Raw genomic sequence first — 10,035 nt, forward strand, 5'->3', positions numbered from 1 at the left:
TATCAAGTCTCAGCCCTAGCACACACCAAGTGGGCCCCGGAAGTGGATTTATGCACTATTTATCTTAGTTTACTCATTTTTTGTAAACCTAGGTTACTAGTTTAGTATTTAAAACAACTTTTAGAGGTTTACTGGGTACCTCATGACATTTTTAGATCTGAACATTGTACTCTTTGATGGCATGAGTCTCTAAACTCCATTTTTGGGGGAGAGGAGCTCTGCTGTGTCTCCATGAATTAATGCAATTATTTCTATTTTTTATTCAAACACGCTTGTTTCTATCTAAGATATTCATTCGTACTTCAATATGATGAATGTAATGATCCATGACACTCATCACCATTCTCAACCTATGAACGCGTGCCTGACAACCACCTCCGTTCTACATTAGATTGAATGAGTATCTCTTGGATTCCTTAATCAGAGTCTTTGTGGTATAAGCTAGAATCCATTGGCAGCATTCTTGAGAATCCGAAAAATCTAAACCTTGTCTGTGGTATTCCGAGTAGGATTCAGGGATTGAATGACTATGACGAGTTTCAAACTCACAAGAGTTGGGTGTAGTGACAGACGCAAAAGGATCAATGGATCCTATTCCAGCATGAGTGAGAACCGACAGATGATTAGTCGTGCGGTGACAGCTTACATGGACCATTTTCATTGAGAGGACTGATGGTAGCCATTAACAACGGTGATCCACCAACACACAGCTTGCCATAGGAGGAACCTTGCGTACGTGAAGAAGAAGACAGAGGAAAAGCAGAGATTCAAAAGACAAAGCATCTCCAAAACTCCAACATATTCTCCATTTATGCATAACAAGTATTATTTAATCCATGCTTTTTATTTACTACCAATCAAAACTGAGAATTATTATTATCCTGACTAAGAGTTACAAGATAACCATAGCTTCCTTCAAGCCAACAATTTCCGTGGGATTCGACCCTTACTCACGTAAGGTATTACTTGGACGACCCAGTGCACTTGCTGGTTAGTGGTACGAGTTGTGAAAAGTGTGATTTACAATTTTGTGCACCAAGTTTTTGGCACCGTTGCCAGGGATTGTTCGAGTTTGAACAACTAACGGTTTATTTTGTTGCTTAGATTAGGAATAATTTATTTTGTTGTGTTTAGAGTCATTAGGATTGCATCTTATATTAAAACACGTTAAATTTGTAGCTCAATTGGCTAGAGTGTGTGCTTATGTTCTTGGTAATTGGGTATCTTCCTTTTAAAACTTTTTCAAAAATAATTTTTCTTTGATTAAATCTTGTGTCAATTTTTAAGTTTGGTGTTCTCTTGTTAATTTTTCTTTAGTTTTCGAAAATTTTATTGTGGTTTTTTAAAAATTCTAAGTTTGGTGTTCTATCTTCATGTTCTTGTTGTTCTTGTGAGTCTTCAAAGTGTTCTTGAGTCTTCCTTGTGTTTTGATCGTAAAATTTTTTAATTTTGGTGTTCTTTGGTGTTTTCCCTCCAAAATTTTTGAAAACAAGGAGCATTAGATCTAAAAATTTTAAGTTGTGTGTCTTTTGTGTGTTTTTCTCTTTCATCATAAATTCAAAAATAAAAAATATCTTCTCTAACTATTTTTGAGCAAATATTTCGAAATTTTTCAAAAAAAATTCAGATTTCAATTTCAAAATTTTATCTTATCATATCTTAGTTGTCAAATTTTTAAAAATCATATCTTTTTCAAAACTTCCTAACCACTTTTTCTCTTTCTTCATTTTTTTGAAAATCCTCACCCATCTTTCATTTATTTTATTTTATTTTATTTCATTTTTTTAATTTCCGTTTTCAAAAAGAAATTTTAATTTAAAAATATTTTAATACTATTTGAATCTCCAATTCACAACATCTCCCTTTCTCCATCATGTACCTAAGTGGAAATGAACAGTCCAGAAGGACTCTAGGGTCATATGCTAACCCCACTACTGCTTCATATGGGAGTAGTATCTGTATACCCTCCATCGGAGTCAGTAGTTTTGAGTTGAATCCTCAGCTCATTATCAAGGTGCAGCAAAGTTGCCAGTATTCCGGTCTTCCACAGGAAGAACCTACAGAGTTTCTAGCACAGTTTTTACAAATTGCTGACACAGTACATGATAATAAAGTAGATCAGGATGTCTACAGATTATTACTGTTTCCATTTGCTGTAAAAAACCAAGCTAAGAGGTGGCTAAATAACCAACCTAAGGCTAGCATAAGGACATGGAAACAGCTGTCAGAAAAATTTCTGAATCAATATTTCCCTCCAAAACAGATGACACAGCTAAGGCTAAACATCCAAGGCTTTAAACAAGGAGATAATGAATCTCTTTATGATGCTTGGGAGAGATACAGAGAGATTCTAAGAAAATTCCCCTCTGAAATATTTTCAGAGTGGGTGTAGTTAGACATCTTCTATTATGGGCTTACAGAGAAAGCTCAGATGTCTTTGGATCACTCAGCTGGAAGATCTATACACATGAGAAAGACAATTGAAAAAGCTCAAGAGCTCATTGATACAGTAGCCAGAAATCAGCATCTGTACCTAAGTAGTGAGTCTTCCATGAAAGAAGAAGCTAAAACAGTAACTACTGAACTCAGTCCTGCAGAACAAGTTACTGAATTCAATCAGCAATTAGATTTTCTAACAAAATAGCTAGCCGAATTCAAGGAGATACTACAAGGCACAAGAATTGCTAATGTGAATATGGAAGCACAATTGAATCAAACAAAATAGCAATTATCAAAACAGATAATAGAAGAGTGCCAAGCAGTTTAATTAAGAAGTGGGAGAACATTAATTACCTTACTTCAAAGTAGCAGGAAGCCAAGAAAAGAACAACTGACAGAAGATGAACAAATTGCTACCCAAAATCCCTCTGAGGACAGTAAGAGCCCAGAGAGGAATAATTCTGGCGTTCAAACACCAGAAAAAGGTGAAAAGCTGGCATTAAACGCCCAATGAGAGCTCAGTTCTGGCGTTCAAACGCCAGAGACAGGTAGGAATTGGGCGTTAAACGCCAATTTAGCTTCCAATCCCGGCTTTAAAATGCCAGTAAAGGATCAGACACATACAAGTGCTGATAGCAACCCCTCTAAGAAGGCTTTCCCAACCACCCCTGTAGGAAATAAACCTGCAGCAACTAAGGTTGAGGAATACAAAGCCAAGATGCCTTATCCTCAGAAACTTCGCCAAGCGGAGCAGGATAAACAATTTGCCCACTTTGCAGACTATCTTAGGACTCTTGAAATAAAGATTCCGTTTGCAGAGGCACTGGAGCAAATACCCTCTTATGCTAAGTTCATGAAAGAGATCCTGAGTCATAAGAAGGACTGGAGAGAAACTAAAAAAGTTTTCATCACTGAAGAATGTAGTGCAGTCATTCTAAAAAGCTTACCAGAAAAGCTTAAAGATCCCGGAAGCTTCATGATACCATGCACATTAGAGGGTACTTGTACCAAGAAAGCTCTATGTGATCTTGGAGCAAGTATCAACCTAATACCTGCATCTACTATCAAAAAGCTTGGTTTGACTGAAGAAGTCAAACCAACCAGGATATGTCTCCAACTTATTGATGGCTCCATTAAATACCCATCAGGCGTGATTGAAGACATGATTGTCAAGGTTGGGCCATTTACCTTTCCCACTGACTTTGTGGTGCTGGAAATGGAGGAGCACAAGAGTGCAACTCTCATTCTAGGAAGACCTTTCCTAGCAACTGGACGAACCCTCATTGACATCCAAAACGGGAAATTAACCCTGAGAGTCAATGAGGACGATTTTAAGTTGAATGTTGTCAAAGCTATGCAGCATCCAGACACCCCAAACGACTGCATGAGCATTGATATTATTGACTCTCTGATGGAAGAGGTCAATATGATTGCGAGTCTCGAATCAGAGCTAGAGGGTATCTTTAAAGATGTTCAGCCTGATCTGGTGGAACTAGAGAGAATAATAGAACCTCTGAAAATCCCTCAGAAAGAGGAGAAACCTCCTAAACCCGAGCTTAAACCATTACCACCATCCCTGAAATATGCATTTTTGGGAGAAGGTGACACTTTTCCTGTAATCATAAGCTCTACCTTAGAGCCACATGAAGAGGAAGCACTAATTCAAGTGTTGAGGACACACAAGACAGCTCTTGGGTGGTCCATCAGTGATCTTAAGGGCATTAGCCTAGCCAGATGCATACATAAGATCCTATTGGATGATGACGCTAAGCCAGTAGTTCAACCACAGAGGCGGCTGAATCCAGCCATGAAGGAGGTGGTGCAGAAGGAGGTCACTAAATTACTAGAGGCTGGGATTATTTATCCTATTTCTGATAGCCCCTGGGTAAGCCCTGTCCAAGTCGTCCCTAAGAAGGGTGGCATGACAGTGGTTCATAATGAAAAGAATGAACTAGTTCCTACAAGAACAGTTACAGGGTGGTGTATGTGTATTGATTACAGAAGGCTCAATACAGCTACCAGAAAGGATCATTTTCCTTTACCTTTCATAGACCAGATGCTAGAAAGACTAACAGGTCATGATTACTACTGCTTTCTGGATGGATATTCAGGTTATAACGAAATTGTAGTAGATCCCCAGGATCAAGAGAAAATAGCATTCACATGTACATCTGGAGTATTTGCATACAGAAGGATGCCATTTGGTCTGTGCAATGCACCTGCAACCTTTCAAAGGTGCATGCTCTCTATTTTCTTTGATATGGTGGAAAAATTTCTAGAAGTCTTCATGAATGACTTTTTAGTATTTGGAGACTCATTCAGCTCCTGTCTTGACCATCTAGCACTTGTTCTAAAGAGGTGCCAAGAGACTAACCTGGTTTTAAACTAGGAGAAATGCCACTTTATGGTGACTGAAGGAATTGTCCTTGGGCACAAAATTTTGAACAAGGGAATAGAGGTGGATCAAGCTAAGGTAGAGGTAATTGAAAAATTACCACCACCTGCCAATGTTAAGGCAATCAGAAGCTTTCTGGGACATGCAGGATTCTAAAGGAGGTTTATTAAGGATTTTTCAAAAATCGCAAAACCTCTGAGCAATCTGCTGGCTGCTGATACACCATTTGTCTTTGACAAAGAGTGTTTGCAGGCCTTTGAGACTCTGAAAGCTAAGTTGGTCACAGCACCAATCATTTCTGCACCAAACTGTGCATTACCATTCGAACTAATGTGTGATGCCAGTGACCATGCCATTGGTGCAGTATTAGGACAAAAGCATGATAAGCTTCTGCACGTCATTTATTATGGCAGCCGTATTCTAAATGATACGCAGAAGAACTACACAACCACAGAAAAGGAATTGCTTGCAGTGGTTTATGACATTGACAAATTCAAATCTTATTTAGTAGGATCAAAAGTGATTGTGTACACTGACCATGCTGCTCTTAAATATCTACTCACAAAGCAGGATTCAAAACCCAGGCTCATAAGATGGGTGTTGCTTCTGCAAGAGTTTGATATAGAAATAAGAGACAGAAAAGGGACAGAAAATCAAGTAGCTGATCACCTGTCACGGATAGAACCAGTAGCAGGAGCGTCCCTCCCTTCTACTGAGATCTCTGAAACCTTTCTGGATGAGCAATTGTTTGCTATTCAGGAGGCTCCGTGGTTTGCAGACATTGCAGACTAGATTAAAAGCTCAGTAATAGTCCAGCTAAAGACAGTAAAGAAGTGCTTGTTGGGAGGCAACCCAGTCATGAGTTTATTTTATTTGTAATTTTAATTCTAAATTAGATAATACATTTCAGTGAATGATACAGAGAAATAAAGGTTCAGGACATAAAGCAGAGGAATCACAGAGAAAAGGACATCACTAGCGCAAAAACGCCAGTAAGGAAGGTTTCTGGCGTTTAACGCCAGAAAGAAGTAGTAAGTGGGTGTTAAACGCCCAAAACAAGCAACTATTGGGCGTTAAACGCCCAAAACAAGCAAGGACTAGCGTTAAACGCCCAAAGGAAGCATCTCCTGGGCGTTTAACGCCAGGATTGTGGGAAGGAGGTAAATTTCGTTTCACTTCAAATTTTTTCCATTTTTCATGTTTCAATTCATGATTTCTTGCATGAACATGTTACAAATTCTCATCTTTCAACTTCAAAATACAAAAAAATCTTAATCCTAAAAATATTTCTTCATTCTTCTTCAATTTCTTTTCAAATCTTTTTCAAAACACATCTATCTTTTTCAAATCGTTTTTCAAATCTTTTTAATTTCTTTTCAAATATTTTTCAACTCATCATATCATCTTTTCAAAATTAGATTTATCTTTTTCAAATCCTTATCATATCTTTTGAATTTTAAATTTGCATCTCTTGCATATCATATTTATCTTTTTCAAATCATATCTTTTTCAAAATTTTCGAACCCACCCACCTCTCCTCCATAATTCGAAATTGCCTCTCCTTCTATTCCTCTCTCTTCCTTTTTTTTGCTTGAGGACAAGCAAACCTCTAAGTTTGTTGTGTTCTTCCGTGATCATTGAGCTAAAACTCATCAAGATCATGGCACCTAAGGGAAAACAAACCACTTCAAGAGGCAAGAAAGAGAATATTCCAAAACCACTTTGGAATCAAGAGAAGTTCTTAACCAAAGAACATGCAGACCATTACCACAAAATAATGGGTCTGAGATCAGTGATCCCGGAAGTTAAATTCGATCTGAAAGAAGACGAATATCCGGAGATCCAAGAGCAGCAAAATCAAGACAGCATGATTTGCAAACTGCTTAAAGAACAAGAGAAGCAAGGGCGTGAGCTACAGGAGCTGAAGCGCCAGAAGCTATCTCTTGAAGGACCAGACACTCCACGGGTTGAAGGAGCACCAATCATCTCCCAAACTAAAGGTTTTTGAGTCCTAATCTTAACTTTAAATCTATGATAACTTTTATTATTAGGAACCTATTTTTTTTAGAGTTACATGACTATTAGTAATTAGGATCTTTATTTTTATTTCCAAATAAGCTATAATTTATTTCTCTCATCATCATTTAACATGAATAAAATAGTAGATTTTTTAGAATAATACATGAAGAACATAAGCCAGATGAAGGAACAATTTTTATTTTTTCGAGTTCTTAATAAGATAAATTCAAATTATTTATATGTGGTGGCAATACTTTTTGTCTTCTGAATGAATGCTTGAACAGTGCATATTTTTTATAGTGAAGTTTATGAATGTTAAAATTGTTGGATCTTGAAAGAATGATGAAAAAGGAGAAATGTTATTGATAATCTAAAAAAATTATGAAATTGATTCTTGAAGCAAGAAAAAGCAGTGAATAACAAAGCTTGTGGAAATAAAAGGGCGAAAAAGAAAAACAAAAGAAAAAGAAAAAGCAAGCAGAAAAAGCCAATAAAACCTTAAAACCAAAAGGAAAGAGTAAAAAGGGATCCAAGGCTTTGAGCATCAGTGGATAGGAGGGCCAAAGGAATAAAATCCTGGCCTAAGCGGCTAAATCAAGTTGTCCCTAACCATGTGCTTGTGGCATGCAGGTCCAAGTAAAAAGCTTGAGACTGAGTGGTTAAAGTCGTGATCCAAAGCAAAAAGAGTGTGCTTAAGAACTCTGGACACCTCTAATCGGGGACTTTAGGAAAGCTAAGTCACAATCTGAAAAGGTTTACCCGGTTATGTGTCTGTGGCATTTATGTATCTGGTGGTAATACTGGAAAACAAAGTGCTTAGGGCCACAGACAAGACTCAAAAAGTAGCTATGTTCAAGAGTCAACATACTAAACTAGGAGAATCAATAACACTATCCAAATTCTAAGTTCCCATAGATGCGAATCATTCTAAACTTCAAAGAATAAATTGAGATGCCAAAACTGTTTAGGAGCAAAAAAGCTATTAGTCCTGCTCATCTAATTAGAATTTATGTTTCATACAGAAACTCTAAGATGATTTTACCTCTTGATTTTCTTTCTATCCTATTTTATTTATCTAGTTGCTTGAGGACAAACAACAGTTTAAGTTTGGTATTGTGATGAGCGGATATTTTATATGCTTTTTAGGGGTAATCTCATGTAGTTTTTAGTATGTTTTAGTTAGTTTTTAGTATATTTCTATTAGTTTTTAGGCAAAATTCATATTTCTGGACCTTACTATGAGTTTGTGTATTTTTCTGTGATTTCAGATATTTTCTGGCTGAAATTAAAGGATCTGTGCAAAAATCTGATTCAGGTCGAAATAAAGAGGGAGAGAGTTTGTGGCGCCAATTTAGGGTAGAGTTATCGTCAGATTTACTGGCGGATATTTCCAACAGTAACATAATGCAGATCACCAAAATGCAACGTTCCATTAAACATGTCTTTTTTATGGTAAATCTGACGGCAAAGTTTGGTGCCTATTGATGCGTGAGCATCTTTCCTATCTTTTCCCAGTGAATTTACATATAATTTGTTGAGTTTAATAAAGAATTAATTATCTTTTAGCCAATATGGATGCTACTTTGAGTCTTTTGCAATTTTGTTTATTTTAAGTAGCATTTGGTGGAATTTGATGGAGTTTTTGCAGCACAAGAATCAAAGGAGATGGCAGCGAAGAGCGATGTGTATGCATGACTAACGCACACGCGTGATTTGGAGCTTTCCATGGCGACGCGTGCGTGTGACTGACGCGTACGCGTGATTTGAAGATTTGCTCAGCGACGCGTGCGCGTGACCGACGCGTCCGCGTGACTTTCAAAAAAGACCATCCACGCGTAAGCGTGACTGACGAGTACGCGTGATATGTGCCACATGCACAAAATGCAGAAAAACGTTGGGGGCGATTTCTGGGCTGCTTTTGACCCAGTTTTCAGCCCAGAAAGTACACATTAGAGGCTGCAGAGTGAAGGAATCAAGTGGTCCCCATGTTACAAGATGCAGAGTAGTTAGTTAATTTTGATTTAAATTCAAATTTGATTTTAAAATAGGAAAATATATTATTTTAATTTTAAAAATTAGATTTTAAAGTAATTATGATTAGTTATAAAAAGAAGAGACTTCTCTTCTATTAGGAGGTTCCAGAAGGGGGATTCTATTAGGAAATTCTATACAAATTTACATTCCACATTCCATGAGCAACTAATCCTCCATTGTTAAGGTTAGGAGCTCTGTCTATTTGTATGAATTGATTTTATTGCTTTTTCTATTTTAATTCATATGTGGATTTATAATTTAAGAATTGTTTTCGCTTTTTATCTCATGAATTTAGATGGAACAGAAGTATGACCCTCTTTTTATTTGAGTTCTTGTAAAACTTGGAAAAGCTCTTTACTTGAACAACAGCTTGAAAACATATTCTCCTAAATTTTAATTATTTGGATTTAAAAGGATACGTGACATATAATCCTCTTATTTTTGGGTAATTAGAATTTTTGTGGCATATAAACTGGAATTTGAACTTCACCCTCTAATTGGAATTAATTAACCAAGGCATTGGCAGTCGATGAATTTTAGAGGAGACTAAAAAGGTCTAAGGAATTAGGGTCTAGTCACATATAGTTTGTCATAAATTAAATCCTACATGATTAAAATAGTTAGTAAGAAAAGTTAATTCGGAAAAATAGATAACTCTGAAGCCTTAACTGTTTTCTCCATATTTTATTCCCAACTTATTTATTTGTCTATCCTTTTGATATTCTGAGTTCGAACTTAAACCTTTTGAATATCTCAAAACCCTTTTTTGCTTGTCTAACTAAGCCAATCAATCAATCATTGTTGCTTGATCCATCAATCCTTGTGGGATCGACCCTTACTCACGTAAGGTATTACTTGGTACGACCCGGTGCACTTGCCGGATAGTTTGTGGGTTGTAAAATCCCGCACCACCTATTTGTCATGGTTTCCCTCCGACCGTAATTAACGCCAATAATCCCATGGTAAAACCAACAGTTCTCAGCATCTTTTTTGTAATATAAGAACTTAGTTACAAAATCTAATATAGTATAGGTATTCAATTGAAAAGAAAAAATGTATAATGATCTAATTGAAAATTCGATGAAACAATAAAAACTAATAGGATAATTAAACCTTAAAATTTTTCTAAATTTTTAGAATTGAAATTG

The sequence above is a fragment of the Arachis stenosperma genome, chromosome 6 (assembly GCF_014773155.1).
Source record: "Arachis stenosperma cultivar V10309 chromosome 6, arast.V10309.gnm1.PFL2, whole genome shotgun sequence".
NCBI lineage: Eukaryota > Viridiplantae > Streptophyta > Magnoliopsida > Fabales > Fabaceae > Arachis > Arachis stenosperma.